At 42.3% G+C, this 16,464-nt stretch overlaps 1 protein-coding gene across 2 annotated transcripts in view; it reads left to right on the forward strand.

The window, feature by feature from the left end:
• The first annotated feature begins 15,729 nt into the window (after positions 1-15,729).
• Positions 15,730-16,464, forward strand: part of COL21A1 (collagen type XXI alpha 1 chain) — a 214,792-nt gene continuing 214,057 nt past the window's right edge. Inside the window, exon 1 of one of the 2 annotated variants that reach the window (XM_043907044.1) lies at positions 15,730-15,810. The gene's annotated coding sequence lies outside the window, so the exon portion shown is untranslated. Of the gene's footprint in view, positions 15,811-16,258; positions 16,406-16,464 lie in introns of those variants that run through there. The other variant, XM_043907043.1, reaches the window with a different exon arrangement.

Below are 16,464 nucleotides of genomic sequence, written 5' to 3' on the forward strand. Positions count from 1 at the left end.
TTCTGCATCTCCTACAGATGCTGGAGGACATTAACTAAGTGGAAATGTGAATGCAAATAAAAGCAGTATGAACTTGTGGATTTTTCTGGACTGTTCATGCTTCTAAATAAAAATTTATTTCAGCAGTTTGCTTCCCATCTGTGTTAATCAGTTCCAGAGAGACTTCATTTATCATAAAGACAATGCTTTATGTATTACAATGGAAACATTATAAATAGAAGGATAGTCCCATAAAGGAATATAATTTCATCCTTTACAGATTTTTAAAAAAAATCATTGTGTGTCTGTGATTCTCTTTATGAAGCCAACACAATCATTTGGTTTCTTATAGTTTCTCAAGCTGCGTGCTGGGTTAATGATCAAATATTAGGAAAATGTTTAAATGACTGCTTGAATTGTATAAAGCTTATTATAAAGAGAATGGTAAGCAGCTGTTTTCCATTTCTCCTGATAGAAAACAAGAATACAGCCCTATCCTAAGCTTTAGAAACTTGGGTAACAAAAAAAAAAAAAAATGAACTTTTGCCTAGAACAGAATGAATAATGGAGAGTTCCTGGAGTACATAATACCACATGGCTTCGTTGGACCATGATTTGGGGACTTCTTGGGGAATGTTCTCAGTTTCCATGGCTGTGGGCATTGCTGCAAGTGGGGCTTTCTTTTGAAACACATGCAGTTCTTAACTTCTCTCTGCCTTAAGCATCCGTCCATCCTGAAGATGGCAAAGCCTCTAGAATTTGATACCAATGTAATTTTGAAGATGTATTTCCCATTTTTCCCCTCGGCCCTCTATTTCAGGAAACCTGCTATCTCCAAATAGGGCCTTTGTGCCATTTTCAGACTTTTCTCTAAATCTTTGGACTATCTGACACAGATGTCCCTTCTCCCATGGAACCTTCCAGAACACCCCAATAAAATGTGATCTCTCCTTCTTACTGAATTCTTTAAGCTTTCTTGAAATGCCATTTATTTACAGCTCATTCATTCATTCAATAAACATGGACTGAGTGTCAACAGTGACGGGCTCTGTATTTGTGATAGATGCTGGGACTGAAGCAGTCCTTGTTCTTCTGGAGTTTGCATACCTGCGGCAGGCGAGCGGCTGAAGATTCCATGCTCGGGGCCACTTTTCCTGGTTCACACCCTGTTACTCTCTGTGTCTTCTTGTTCAGTTTTATATTTCTGGGCATCGGCGTCTTCCTCTGAAAACTGCAAGTAAATTGCAATTACCTGAACCAACCAGATCCATGTCTTCATCTTGCTTTCTAGCTGGAACCGTCCTGGTGACATCTGGTCTTCTTCCCTTAGGCGTGGAGCCAGGGTGTGGTCTTGGTGATAGACTTGGGTCCTGCAGAGTGGCTGCCTGGTCTGTTTGGAGCTGGGATGGTCTTTTCACAGACACAGCGATTTGTACTCCTCTGTCTCCCTGAGTAGCTCTTGATTTCCTGATAGCACCCAACTTGGCACGAAGCTGTGGCCAACTCGGTATCCCAGTCCCTCATGTTTCTCTTCTTCCCTGCCCCATCAGCCTCTTTTAACCCTCCAGCTTCCCGGGCATTGCCCACCTAATACAGTGTGTATGCCAGTGTGCTTCCACTAGCATACACATAGGCTAGTGTGTGTGCTTTGGGTGCAGGCTGTTTTCTAGGGAAACAAACTAGTAGGATACTACTTCAGTGGCTTACTGCGAGGATTATGTGTCCAAAACAGGACCTGGCACAGAGTAGATGATAAATGCTAGCTAGTATTCTTGTGGGAAAAGTAAATGAGAGAAGAGGGTCTAGGTTGAAGGAAGGTGGGTTCTCCAAGGATCCTCAGAAGAAACCCTGTTTAAACCAAGACCTAAATGTTGAGTTAATGGGACATAGAAACCAGACAGAAAGCAGTGTTGTATTTGAGAACCGGAGGATAAGAGCCGAGGTTTGAGGAACTGGATACATTAACGATTAACATTCATGTCTGTTTTATGCAGCCTTGGTTCTTTGCATATTTGCATTTCGTAGGACAGTAGGGTTGATATTTCGTAGTCTTCTTGCAGTTCTGTATAATCATATGTGAAAGCTGACCTGTGTCACTTCTGGGCTGAGGCAGGGTCAAGTCCATATTCCTCATTTGCTACAGTGATCAGAGACCATGTGTTCCAGAGGGATGGCATGTGAACGAGAATCCTTTGTTGAGCATTTGGGGCCTGGTTTGTTATTGCAGCGTCTCCCAGCTTATCCTGCCTAGTACAGCCGTGAATCTTCCTGGTGGCAATGTTAACTTCTGGACTGCGATCACACCTGGGGTGAAAGTGAGTGAGCAGGACCAAGGCAGAGGGAGTGTGCCGGAGGTGAGTCAGAGAGCTGTGGCTTCAAAGGCCATTGGGTGATCTTTGGACTTGTGGTGGAATTATAGTTTACTCTTGTTTTCTACAAAGTAAGGCAAGGATGTTTAAAAAACCAGAAGACTTCATATAGACATTGAAAACTTGCTTTCATTATTTAAAGCAAAGTTGTACTCCGAAAAGGGGCTTCTTTGAGAAGAAAATTAATCTTCTCCATCCACTTTCTTAAAAGTCCTCCCTGGAGATTCCGCGTTGTCTGTGATAAACTTCCTTTGAGTTATCTCTACCTAATACTTTCTTTTGATTTAAGTCTGTGGTTACAAAAGAACAACTCTACCAGGTATAGAGTCATTTTCTGAGGGAGGATAAAAAAATAATTTGGCTTAAGCCTAGATTCCCGAATAACATTCTCCTGTTCAACTCTCTTATTAATATTATTGGGTCTAACCCTTTTTCACTGTTGCTGAATTTGAAACACCATGTGTGTGGTGGCATGGCAGTAGGTCACGCCTACACTCTGGGTTAGAATCCAAATGTTCATGTGAGAACGTATGTCATGCTTATGTTCCTTGATAAGGAGATTTTTCCTGAAAATGCCCAGAACGAATCCAGGATATCAAACTGTGGCTTGGAAACCAACAAATGATGAACAAATGATGAACTGGCCATCGGTTTCTTTAAAGTCTAATTATAACAGGCACATATTTGCCATCTGACATAACTGGCTTTGTGAAAACAATCCTAAGCAACAGCAATATTCTCTTCTGTGTCCTTTGGAGAAACTTGCTTTTGGGGAAAGTACATGTTTTTCTAAGAAGTTATTAATTGACTTAAGGGTCCATGTGTAACTGTCCCTGGTGATTGGATAGTTGAGAGATACTGCCAAAAAAGAAACAATGGGATGCTTTCAGAGAAGACTGTATATTGGATGTGCTCAATTCTTAGAAAAATAAATGCAGAACATCTAATCTCACCACAGTTGGATACATATGTTTTTGCAGATGGAATGTAATTTTCTAAAATGTCAGCTGTGTATGTCTCATAAATACTGAAAACATATGCTAATTTTTGGCAGCAGCCGAGGGAAGCCTTGGCTTCCCTTAAATGGGGCCTTAAATTCAAATTTAAATGCACAATTGGTGAGTGAATCCTCAGCAATGATGGGAATGTACAAGAGAGATGGCTCATGTGGTGCAGAGTCAAAGATTGACAGAAGGAAGAGCAGCAGGTGGAGAAGGAGGCTGCTGAAGGCACTTAGGGGCCTGGTAGAAAGGCAAATGGCAGCAGGGCTCAGGTTGTTGGGGGTGCAGTGGACCCCAGGACAGGATGGCTCTGACTCAGACTCTGAGACCATTACAGTCCCAGAATGGCTTGAGGGATGTTAGAGCCTATTATCTTATCCCTCCTTTCCAAATCAGCTCTTCTGTTGGCCAGGGCTTTAACTTGGCTTTAAACTCCACTTTCAGAAAACTAAGATCATGGCATCTGGTCCCATCACTTCAAGGCAAATTAGATGGGGAAACAATGGAAACAGTGACAGACTTTATTTTTTTGGGCTCCAAAATCACTGCAGATGGTCACTGCAGCCATGAAATTAAAAGACACTTCCTCCTTGGAAGAAAAGCTATGACCAACCTAGACAGCATATTGAAAAGCAGAGACATTACTTTGCCAACAAAGGTCTGTTTGGTCAAAACTAAGGTTTTTCTAGTAGTCATGTATGGATTTGAGAGCTGGGCTATAAAGAAAGTTGAGTGCCAAAGAATTGATGCTTTTGAACTGTGGTGTTGGAGAAGACTCTTGAGAGTCCCTTGGACTGCAAGGAGATCCAGCCAGTCCATCCTAAAGGTAATCAGTCCTGAATATTCATTGGAGGGACTGATGCTGAAGCTGAAGCTCCAATACTTTGGCCATTCTTCTTGATGTGAAGAAGTGACCCCCTAGAAAAGACCCTGATGCTGGGAAAGATTGAAGGCGGGAGAAGGGGATGACAGAGGATGAGATGGTTGGATGGCATCACTGACTCGATGGACATGAGTTTGAGTAAGCTCCAGTAGTTGGTGATGGACAGGGATGGTGTGCTGCAGTCCATTGGGTCACAAAGAGTCGGGCACAACTGAGTGGCTGAACTGATTGGCCAGGGCAGGGTATCTCCAAGAGTGTTCCTTGGGAGTGCTGCTTCTGCTGGGTATATTGGATGTTTATATGTTCCCATTAAAACAAAGGGCAAGGGGCCAGTTGGGGTAAAGGGGGGCTGAAAGTAAGTTGGAGATACAGTGAATTGAACAAAGTTATATACAAATCTTTACTTTTGGACTTTGCAAAGCCATATATTGCCAGGTGGTGCTAGTGGTGAAGAATCCACCTGCCAATGCAGGAGACACAAGAGAAAGGGGTTTGATTCCTGGGTGGGGAAAAACCCTTGGAGAAGGAAATGGCAATCCACTCCAGTATTCTTTTTTTGAAAATATTTTTATTTATTTTAACTGGAGGCTAATTATGTTGCAATATTATAGTGGTTTTTGCCATACACTGACATGAATATTCTTGCCTGCAAAATCCCATGGACAGAGGGGCCTGGCGGGCCCCTCACAGTCCAAGCGCGCACACACACACACACACACACACACACACACACACACACGGGTTGTCCAGAACGTTTGTTTGGGTTTTTCCAAACTATCTTACATATATATATATATATACACATATATATGTACATATATATGTATACATATATAAGAATTTTGAGTCTTTAAAATGGAATATGGTATTCAGTATCTCTCAAAATGATCTAAACACAGATTAGTTTTTTCCTTTGCTATATCTCATAGGGCAAGCGTTTGTGAAATATGCTTGGGGAATGCTGGCTTGGATGCCTGAAATTTGCCCGTCAGCTAATTATTCAATTGAGTTAAGATAGTAAGATTCCAATCCTCCTTTTAAAATAAATATAAAGCTATTTCCAGAGGTCCTGCAGAGTGAAGTGCTATCTGGTACACACACCCCAGCACTGACAGAGCAAGCAAGGGGTTGCTTGCTAACTGAGCGTGAGTAGGGAGTAGGAGAAGTGGAGGTGAGTGGCGGGGGCATGCTTGTGGTTTTTGAACAGTGAGTCTGAGGCTGCAGGAGGGCAACCGAGGTGCTGGGATGGATGCAGGCAAGGTGAGAAGTTGGAGGTGAAGTTACTGTATCGGTATGAAGAATGGATATTTTAAGACTCTGGGAGCAAGGGTTGCATGCATGTGCGAAGTAGCTGGGGAGAGTCGAACGGTGCTCATGGCTGGAGCGAAATGAAACAGAGGGAGACAGGCTGACTTTGGGGCTACGATCTAAGTATTTAAAAGACATATGCCTCTGAAAATAAATGAATTGTCAGCTTCTGTTGAAAAAAAAAAAAGTGGGGTTGTTTAAAAGTTATTCCTAAAACACAGTGTGAGCTTTGTCAAGAATTTCAGCATGTCCAGAGTTTCTGAGTAATGTCTAAAAGAATGAGAAAAAAATGCATCTTCTTAGCCAAAAAATTTCTCCTTAAAATATCATTTTTAATCATAAAATAACATGTATCTATTGTAGAAAATTCCAGAAATATAAAAAATAAGACAAAAAGAAAGGTCATCTTTATCATCCATAATCTTTCAAACTAGAACAATCCATTATTATAAAATACTGTAAATCTTTTACCATATTATCTTCCAGTTTCCCCTCCCCTCTCTAGGCTCCTCAGTTTTCAAATTGTGTAGTTCTGATTGATATTGAATATCAAACATAACATTTTCATGATGATATCATAGCTTAACTGAGTGCGTGCTTAGTCATGTCCAACTCTTTGTGACCCCATGGACCATAGCCCACCAGGCTCCCCTGTCCATGGGATTTTGCAGGCAAGAACACCAGCGTGGGTTGCCATTTCCTTTTCCAGGCGATCGTCCCAACCCAGGGATTGAACCCACGGCTTGTGCATTGCAGGTGGACTCTTTACCGATGAGCCACCAGAGTCGGCAAATATGGCCTGCTACCTGTTTTTGTAAAAGCCCTGAACCAAGAATGGTTTTTACATTTTTAAACTGTTGAAAAGAATCAAAGAATAATATTTCCTGATATTTGAAAATTCTATGAATTCACATTTCAGTGTCCACTAGTAATGTTTACGCGGACACAAGCATGTCCACGTCTTTACTGGGCTGCTTTCCTGCCACCATGACAGAGAAGTAGTTGGGACAGACACAGCACGGTCTGCAAAATTTAAAACATATACTCTTGGGAAAATTCCCGAAAAATCTTTGCTGACTTCTGGTTTAGTCAGTCTACAATTTGTGAGCTTCTGTTTGTTTCTTTGTTATTATTTTGCCTATTATATTAATGTTTTAACTGATATCTTTTGATGGAAATCTTTGCCTACTTTTTTGGTTATTCTACTGGGTATTTGCCTAAAAATATGATTACTCTGTCAATATGAGGTATGAATATTTTAGGGCTCCTGATGTATGCATATCAATTTCTTTCCAGAAAGGTCAAACTAAGTTTTACTCCCACTGGAAGCATACAAGGGCTGCATAGATTTTGCTTTTGGAAAGATAATCTTTGTACTATCCTGTCTTAAACTATCATCAGTTTGATAATGAAGCAGTATTAGTCAAGTCCAGCCTTGCTAGTTATGAGGATTTGCTGGGGAGTAAGTTTCACTTCCTTCATCATTTTCCCTTCTCCTTTCAAGGCAGCCCTGACTGCTAACACTTCCTGTTCTGAGACCTCAAACAACCTGTCTGCTCCTCAGTCACTGCAAGCAGGAATGTCTAGTGGAGAAGGAGAAATAAAAGATTCATCAGGGTCTGCGTCTGATTCTGTGCAAATCTGAGGTTAGGGCTCCTTTGCTGGTCTACATGAATATACCTATATTTTGCATGACTGATTTTATACTCAGCCTTACAAATTCCACCTGAATCTGCCCACACCCTCCTGTTCTACTGGTGAATATTTTCATGTCCTGAAGAGGGAAGCGTTGTTAGTATCACTCCCACGGGGGCTAAAAAGGATAGAACGGCGCACATGCCCAGGGCCTAGCGACTCTCACTGTAATGGTATTTGGTTGGAGAATGGATCTTTAAGCTTCAAAATGTTAAGTTTAGATTTTACCTGTCCTTAATGTGAAACTGATTTAGGCTCTAGAGAATCCAGTTTTTTTAAATGTATTTTTATTGAAATATAGTTGATTTACAATGTTTCAGGATTAGGGTGGATTGATTCATATATATATATATATATATATATGGTATATAAATAGAATGATATATATTTATTCTTTTTCAGATTCTTTTCTGTTATAGATTATTACAAGATATTGAATATAGTTCCCTGTGCTATACAATAGGACCTTGTTGCTTATCTATTTTGTATACAATAGTGTATATCTGTTAATCCCAAATTCCTAATTTATTCCCCCCACCTTTCCCCTTTGGTAACCATAGTTTAGGTCCCAGGTTCCAGCCTATCTTCGCGGGACTGGGACTGAAAAGTATTATGAGACCATTGAATTAATTAACTTTAATCATTTTACTTTATTATTTTTTATAGCACATCATCATATACCACATTACCTCATACCTCATGTGTACCACATAATATAATACATATACTACAAATTGTTTAAAACATTTTTTATATTGGAGTATAGTTGATTTACAGTGCAATGCTAGTTACAGGTATACAGCAGAGTGACTCAGTTATACATATACATACATCTGTTCTTTTTAGAAAGCTCTTTTCCCATTTGGGTTATTACAGAACATTGGGCAGAGTTCCCTGTGCTGCACAGCGGGTCCTTGTTGGTTATCTGTTTTAAATATAGCCGTGTGTACATGTCCATCCCAATCTCCCAGTTTATCCATCCTCACCATATTTCCCCTTTGGTAACCATAAGTTTATTTTCTAAGTCTGTGAGTCTGTTTCTGTTTTGTAAATAAGTTCAGTTGTATCATTTTTTTTTTTTTTTTTAGATTCCGCATGTAAGGATATCATTAATCATTTTAGCTTGGCCTTAGGCTGGTTGCCATCTAGAGACCCTCATTCCTTTATTCAGCAACTATTTAATGGAGTAGTCTCTACTGAAAATATTCTTGAGCCCTTAACTTTTCCTTTTCAAAAAATCAGAAAAAAAATCCTAGGGAGACCGCAGAATTACCACCTCCCATGCGTCCTCACATAGGTTCCACCGGTGACTGGATGGGGCCCTGATGAGGCTCCCCCAGCTGAGCCCAGCAGGTCTCCCAGGCTCCTCACACTGCGGGTCTGCCGGCAGCCTGTGGGGCCGGGCCTTCTGTGAGGCTTGCTGTGAGCAGGTGCACTGTGGCTTTCTCAAACTCAGGCGCCAGCAGGTGCTCAAACCCGAGCTTTCAGGAGGGCTGAGGGGGAAGCCACGTCTCTCCCGTGCACAGGTTCTAGCAGACGACTGGCTGTCCCGGCAGAGCTCCTCTGAGTCACTTGGCGTCTCGGAAGCCGTGTGCAGCCTGCCAAGTCTCCACCCCGCCCTCGCCACCCCAGGAGGCCTCCCAAGTATGCTTTTAGCCAGGGAGAGACCTTGGCAGAGTGTAAGGGACAGATTTCTCCCTCTGTTCCTTACAACAGGATGTCATGCAGGCAGGCGGCCTAATTTATCATGGCAAGTTCTAATAAAGAAGGCACATACATCTTCAAGAAAAAAATCAGCTTCCCAGGGCTCTGGGGCAAAATCCACAAAAGTACACACACACACTCTCCCTTTGAAGGACAATGATGAATCTAGAAAGTTAGGAAAGAAAGATTTTATACCAAACTCTGAAATGAAAGTGATGAATCTAGAAGACAGTTTGTTAAATTAGCTATGATTTACAGAACATGGGAAGTAAGGGAAAAAAATGCAGTTTCTAAGGTAGGATTGTAACGCTGATGTGACAGTCCCCACAGAGGACACAGAAGTTCAGACTCTTTAGATCTGGAAAGACAGAGACATAATTTCATCCATTATCCTAATTTTTCATATGTCATATGATGAAATATCTCTTAAATATGGTCTAAGTGACCTTTATAAAAAAACATTTGGAATTAAACAGAATTAAAATTTAAGAGGCTGAGTGCTGAGTCATTTACCTGGAGAAAAACTGCAAGTTGGATAATAAATGTCAGATGATGACAGAAAATAAGTCAAGGGATTATGAGCATGAATTGTGAAGCTGAATAGTATAGGACTGATTTTTTTTTTTTTTGAAAGTAAGTAGCATACTGCGGGGTGTTCTCTGCAAGTCATCACTGACAATTTTCTGGATGAATTATGATTCAGGGACATATGCAGCACTTGAAGAAATCTCAGAGGGGTACTAAGAAAATAACTACAGAAATGAAAATACAGCATTTAAGAAAACTTAAGGAACTGGGACTTTTAGAGTTTTCAAAAAATATATTAAATAACTTCAATATCTTTAAATATTTCCCATTCTCTCTCTCTTTTCTCTCTTTCCCATTTTCTTTCTCTTTTCTCTCTCCATCCCTCTCTCTGTCTCTCACACACACCCATTGGAGCTTGAAACAATTTTTTTCTCACATATTGATATATTAACTTCAAAGTTAATAGAAATTGAGCTGTTCATTACCTATCCTAGCCTGTTACTAACCATTCCTATTAAGAATTCAGGCTAAATGTTCATTCATGGATGAATGGATAAAAATGTGATACATATATACAATGGAATACTACTCAGCCATAAAAAAGGATTAAGTAAAGCCTTTTGCAACTACATGGGTGGACCTGGAGATTATCATACTGAGTAAGTCAGAAAGAGAGAGATAACTATCATATGATATCACTCATGTGGGGAATCTAAAAAAGATAAATATGAGCTTATTCACAAAACAGAAACAAACTTCACAGACTTAGAAAACAAACCTGTGGCTACCAAAGGGGAAAGAGGGAGGGTGAAGTATGAGTTTGGGGCTAAGAGAACAGATGTATACTACTGTGTTTAATGTGTATACAACCAACAAAGAACCAGTGTATAGCACAGAGAACTCTGCTCAATATTCTATAACAACCTAAACGGAAGTGAATTTGAAAAACCTAAGTACACGTATTCAGATAACTGAAGCATGTTGCTCTACAACTGAAGCTAACATAACATCGTTAACCAAATATCCTCCAACAGGAAATAAAAATTAAATAAATAGATTCATTGAATTAAAAAAAGAAAGAATTTGGGGCCCTGTAAAATCCTAACTGATGAGTCCAATTTTTAACCGCAACTCAAAGGAAAACCAGTAAATATGTTTTCACTTCAGATACATTTCAATCATAGAAGGATGACCAACAAAGCATTTATCTTCCTCCTATTTTTGAAGATGTCTGCATATAAATGACTCCAACACAGAGGCCAGTCACATCTCCACTTCCCTCTCCACTGGGATAACCAAAGTGAAGCATCTTTTGAAGAATTTCTGTGGGAAGAGGCCTCACAAGAAATCATGGGTTAGAAATAGTCTAGTTTCTCATTTCTATGTTATGGTTTAAATCTGAGGAAAGTTGAATTTGCCTTTCAGCCCTAAGATAAAAATATAAGAAATGTGACCCAAACTGTGGGGAACGTAAATTCCTTCAGTGTTCTTTTGTCCAGGAAAACTTGGGACTCTGAAATTAAGGAAGAAAGAAGCTATAAAATGGAGGAATTATCTCCAAACTCTTTTGGAGTATACTTGTATGCACTTTCGTATATACTTGTAATTTTTCTTTCTGCATCTTTATTTGCCAATGTGGGGGTCTCACAGTTGGATCTAAGAACAAGCCTTCAGAAATAAGACTTGCAGATAGCCTGGCCAAATTAGAATGTAAGTCAAATTTCCTTGGGCTTTTGGACTTTTAACTGAAGTTATAAAAATATCCATTATAGGTGCTAAGTTGTGATATTCAGCACTAATAGTTAGCAGTGAAAGTTAGATATTTAAGCAGGACTTATGGCACAAGAGGGTTTTATATTGACATTCTGTTTTCCTAAGTGTCTTTCATCTTCAGAATTGCTTTGGGTGTTCAACTCAGGGCTCTTCTGGTTGACAGCAACAGAAACCCAAGCCAAAGGAGCTTAATGAAAGCAAAAAGGGTTTATTAGCTCACAGAAGGGAAAAACCTGAGAGTAAGCCTACTTGCAGGACCCTTGGTCTTATTGCATTAGGTCCATTCCTTCATGCAGTGAATATTGGTTTATTCTTCCATAGGAATGAGCTGGTGAGAAGTACAGACATGGCCCTTACACTCCACGACACTGCCTCTTAGGTGTAGGTTTGTGGCTCAGCAGGTGTAGATGGATGAAAGATGCTTTAGTTGTTGACACTTAAAATGTAATAGTACAGCAAATATATAATGGTTTATTCTTCTGGACCTCAAGCAGAAGTGAGTCCTGAAGAGTCAAGGCAGAAGGCAGAAGCCATTTCTAAGATGGCAGTATTTCACGTACAGGCAGTCCCTTTGTAACATAACTCCTAAATCTACAGCCTGGGTTGGTATGAAGCTGAGGTGAGACAAAGGTAAGACTGTTTCCTGTTTTCTAATTTTGAGGTCTATGACTTAGATCTCTGTCATTGAGGAGGAAGGGGCCACATTGTGGATTTGGATACAATAATGTTCTCAAACAAAAATCAAGGAATTTTACTTGACAAACATAGAATTTTCTAATTTTAAAATTTAAATGCTTATATCCCTGTCTTAATAAAGAAAACAATTAATAAATATTAAATAAATAAATTATTGAATAAAATGAAATAATAAGATATTTACTGGAGGATATGATAACTAAATGATATTAAACTAAAATTGAGAGACTTGCCTGGTCAAACCAGTGGTTAAGAATCTGCCTTCCAATACAGGGGACCTGGGTTCGATCCCTGGTGAGGGAACTAAGATTCCCACATGCCATGAGGTAGCTAAGCCTGTATGTTCTAGAGCCCACATGCCACAACTAGAGAGAAGCTCATGTACCACAACTAGAGAAGCCCCTGAGCCACAACAGAAGATCTCAAGTGCCTCAACTAAGACCTAACATGGCCAAATAAATATTAAAACAAAAATAAAATAAAATTCACATTTTTAAAAAATTGGGAAACTTTACTTGGCACACATATTCTATTTTTAAAATTTCAATATTTCTACACCAGTCTGAAAGAAAATATTCAGTTCAGTTAAGTAGCTCGGTTGTGTCCAGCTCTTTGTGACCCCATGGATTGCAGCATCTCAGGCCTCCCTGTTCATCACCAACTCCCAGAGCTTGCTCAAACTCATGTCCATTGAGTCAATGATGCCATTCAACTATCTCATCCTCCTCTGTCGTCCCCTTCTCCTCCCGCCTTCAATCTTTCCCAGCATCAGGGTCTTTCCAAATGAGTCAGTTCTTTGCATCAGGTGGCCGAAGTATTGGAGTTTCAGCTTCAGCATTAGTTTTTCCAATGAATATATAGGATTGATTTCCTTTAGGATTGACTAGTTGGATCTCCTTGCAGTCCAAGGGACTCTCAAGAACCTTCTCCAACACCACAGTTCAAAAGCATCAATTCTTCGGTGCTCAGCTTTCTTTATAGTCCACCTCTCATATCCATACATGACTACTGAAAAACCATAGCTTTGTCAGCAGACCTTTGTCAGCAAAGTAATGTCTCTGCTTTTTAATACGCTGTCTAGATTGATCATAACTTTTTTTCCAAGGAGCAAGCATCTTTTAATTTCATGGCTGCAGTGACCATCTGCAGTGATTTTGGAGCCCCCAAAAATAAAGTCTGTCACTGTTTCCATTGTTTCCCCATCTATTTGCCATGAAGTGATGGGACTGGATCCAATGATCTTAGTTTTCTGAATATTGAGTTGTAAGTATTAAATAAATGTACTAAATTATCAAATAAATAAAAATGAAATAATTCATAAATAAGATCTTTACTGATAACTAAATGATATTAATCATATATTAAAATATATTTATTAAAGTAAATAGCTCAGAAAGTTCACACTCTGCTAGAATAGCTGGGTATACAGTAGTTGTATTAGTTTTCTATTGCTGGGTTACAAATTGCTACAAATTTAGCAGCTTAAACTAACACAAATGGAGTATATCACAGTTTCTGTAGGTTGAAGTTGGGCACCGAGGGTCTGGGGAAGCAGAAGTTTCCTGTGATCTGTGATAAGGGATGAGGAGGTGGGGAGGAAGTGGCAAGCCCAGAGGGTGGAGAGTGTCTTGGAGATGGTTCAGGAGCTCAGAGCTGATGTTAAGTGCAGTTGGATTCGTGTCAGGGTTTCAACAGGGAGAAGGTCAGAGTCACTTCAGAGAGGAGACAGTGGCAAAGTCTGACCTTGACCCATTGGATGGGTGGTGGTGACTTTGGGAAAGACAGGGGAGCAGAAAGGGGGAGCACATTGTCTTGGAGGGAAAGAAAGATAATAGATGCAAGTCTGACCACATTTCATTCCAACTGCCTGTCATTCATGCAAGAGAAGATGTCCAGTGGACAGTTGGGATACTGGCTGAAAGTTAGAGAAAGAGACCTGGGTCGATAAGGGAGTGGTAAGAAACTATTCCAAGGATATGGTAGGGGCCAACTAGGTGAAAAGCTAATGAGAGAATACAAGGAAAAAGAAAGAAGTGATGTGGAGCCTTTGCAATAGTTCTTAACAAAAAATATGTACTTGGATAGCTTCAGAGGAACTTCTGCAAGCTGTGGATCTGTAGATCCCATCACCAGCATCCTGAATCAGAGCCTGGTTAAGCACCCCTGGTCCATTGAGTACAGTAGACCCTCTGTATCCATGGTCTTTGCATCCTTGGATTCAACCAACTGCAGAGAGGAAATTATTTTTTTAAATCCAGAAAGTTTCAAAAAGCAAAACCTGAATTTGCTGTGTGTTTGCAACTATTTTCTTGGTGCATGCCTGTTAAGTTTCTTCAGTCATGTCTGACTCTTTGGGACCGTGTGGACGGTAGCCCGCCAGGTTCCTCTGGATGGGGTTCTCCAGGCAAGAATACTGGAGTGGGTTGCCATGGTCTCCTCCAGGAGATCTTCCCAGCCAGGGGTTGAACCCACATCTCTTATGTCTCCTGCTTTGGCGGGCTGGTTCTTTATCACTAGCGCCACCTGAGAAGCCCCATTTACTTAGCATTTATAATTTATAATACATTTACTTAGCATTTACATTGTGTTATGTATTATAAGTTATAAATGAGTTAAAGTATATGGCAGGATGTGCATATTTATATGCAAATAATGCGCCATTATATAGGGCACTTGAAAATCCGTGAATTTTGGTATTTGCTGGGGTCCTGGAATGAATGCCCTGGAGATACCCAGGGACAAGTGTGTAAGAGATTGTTTGCAGATTTGGCTGGGGCATTTCAGGAAGTTGTAAGAGCACAATTATATAGTGAGTTGGGATAGAAGAGCCTAGAGTAAGTTCAAACAGGCTATTCTAGAGGAACAGTTTAAGACAGGAGGAGATGGACCCATCCATAGGGTGTTTTGTGAGAAGACAGACCGTGGTGGGACACAGATCAACAGATCAACAACTGAAGGAGGGAATGTGGGAAATGATGATCATCCCAAGACCCCAAGACTTTCATATCTGACCTGAATTCTGTAGGACTCACTTCCTGAATGAGAGCATTTCCTCCTGGGGAGAAATTAATTTGTACATTCATTCAGCCCAGATTCACTGAGCACTTACTATATTTCAGATATTTCTAGCTGCAGAGGATAAAGCTGGGAGCAAGAGGACAGGAGCCCTCCCTGTCTCTTAGTGCTCACCTTGAGACGAATGCAAGACACCTGAGCATCTAACACCTAGAACTTCATATAGTGATCTGTTGAAAATAAAGTGCAGTCAGGGGTCCTGGGTGGTTCTGTCTGGAGCGGGTACGCAGGAAGGACTCTCTGGAGGGGACCTTTGAGACCTGAATGGAGGCATCTGTGATAACGTTTGGAACAGAGCTTTGGAGGCAAAAGAAGAATCGAGTGTGACTAGAACCCACTGGTGTGGATTTGTTTGCTGTTCAAACGCTCAGTCGTGTCTGCCTCTTTGCGACCCCATGGGCTGCAGCACACCAGGCTTCCTGTCCTTCACCATCTCCCCCGCAGCTTGCTCAGACTCATGTCCATCGAGCCCAGGATGCCATCCAACCACCTCGTCCTCTGTCGTCCCTTCTCCTCCAGTCTTTCCCAGCATCAGGCTCTCTGCTAACGAGTTGGCTCTTCGCATCAGGCGGCGTGCGTAAGGAAGGGCACAAAGGTCTTGGGCGGAGGGGGAGGGATGAGAAGCCAGAAGAGTGACGGGTCAGCCAGGGCCAGAGCGCTTGCAGGTCTGAGCGCGGGTGATGGTTAGAGAACTTTCTGGCTGCCGCGTGAGGGACGGACTAAAGGGGGCAGAGCGCAGACCGTCCATTTCTCAGGCACCTTGTTCCCGACTTTCCCTGCCGCCCCTAAGTCCTCCAAGGTAACTGCCTACTTATTTGAACGCGAACTTCCCTCAGGTGTTCCTGCAGCTCAGGTCAAAGGCAGGTCCACCGGTCAGCCGCTGGACCAGGTGGACCAGGTGTCTGATCCCGGCGTCCGGCGGCGGGCCTGGGGCTCCCCGACTCCGCGCCCGGGATGCGCTCGGGTCGCGTCTCACTTCGCCCTGCCGCCTTCCACCTCCGAGCGGCCTTGCCCTGACCTGCTTCCCGGGAATGCCGGGCCCGCCTCTCCCCAGTCCCACTGGGACGTGAGCTCCTCTGGCTTCTAGCGGGGTGCCCCGGCAGCTCGCATTGGGGATTCGGATCCAAAACCCACCCTCTGGCCGCGGCTCGCGGAAAGGGGGCGGGTGGGGGCGCGAACCTTATCTCGGGCTCCGCCTCCGGGACCGGGAGCGTCCCGCGCGCTCCGCACCGGCCGCCCGGGGCAGACGGGCTCCGGGCTCCGGGAGGGGAGGGCGGCCGACCCGCTCCGGCCCAGGTGGTGGCAGGGCCGCGGCCGGTCACTTCCAGGACCCCCGGGCCCCCGCGGGGCGCGCCGCTGCCGCGACAGCACCCCTGAGCAGGGACGCGCGCCAGGTAAGGCGGCCCCTTCTCCTCCCCTGTCCCTGCCGTGACGGCAAACCGGGGACCTCCGG

The sequence above is a fragment of the Cervus elaphus genome, chromosome 7, assembly GCF_910594005.1.
Source record: "Cervus elaphus chromosome 7, mCerEla1.1, whole genome shotgun sequence".
NCBI classification, from domain to species: Eukaryota; Metazoa; Chordata; class Mammalia; order Artiodactyla; family Cervidae; genus Cervus; species Cervus elaphus.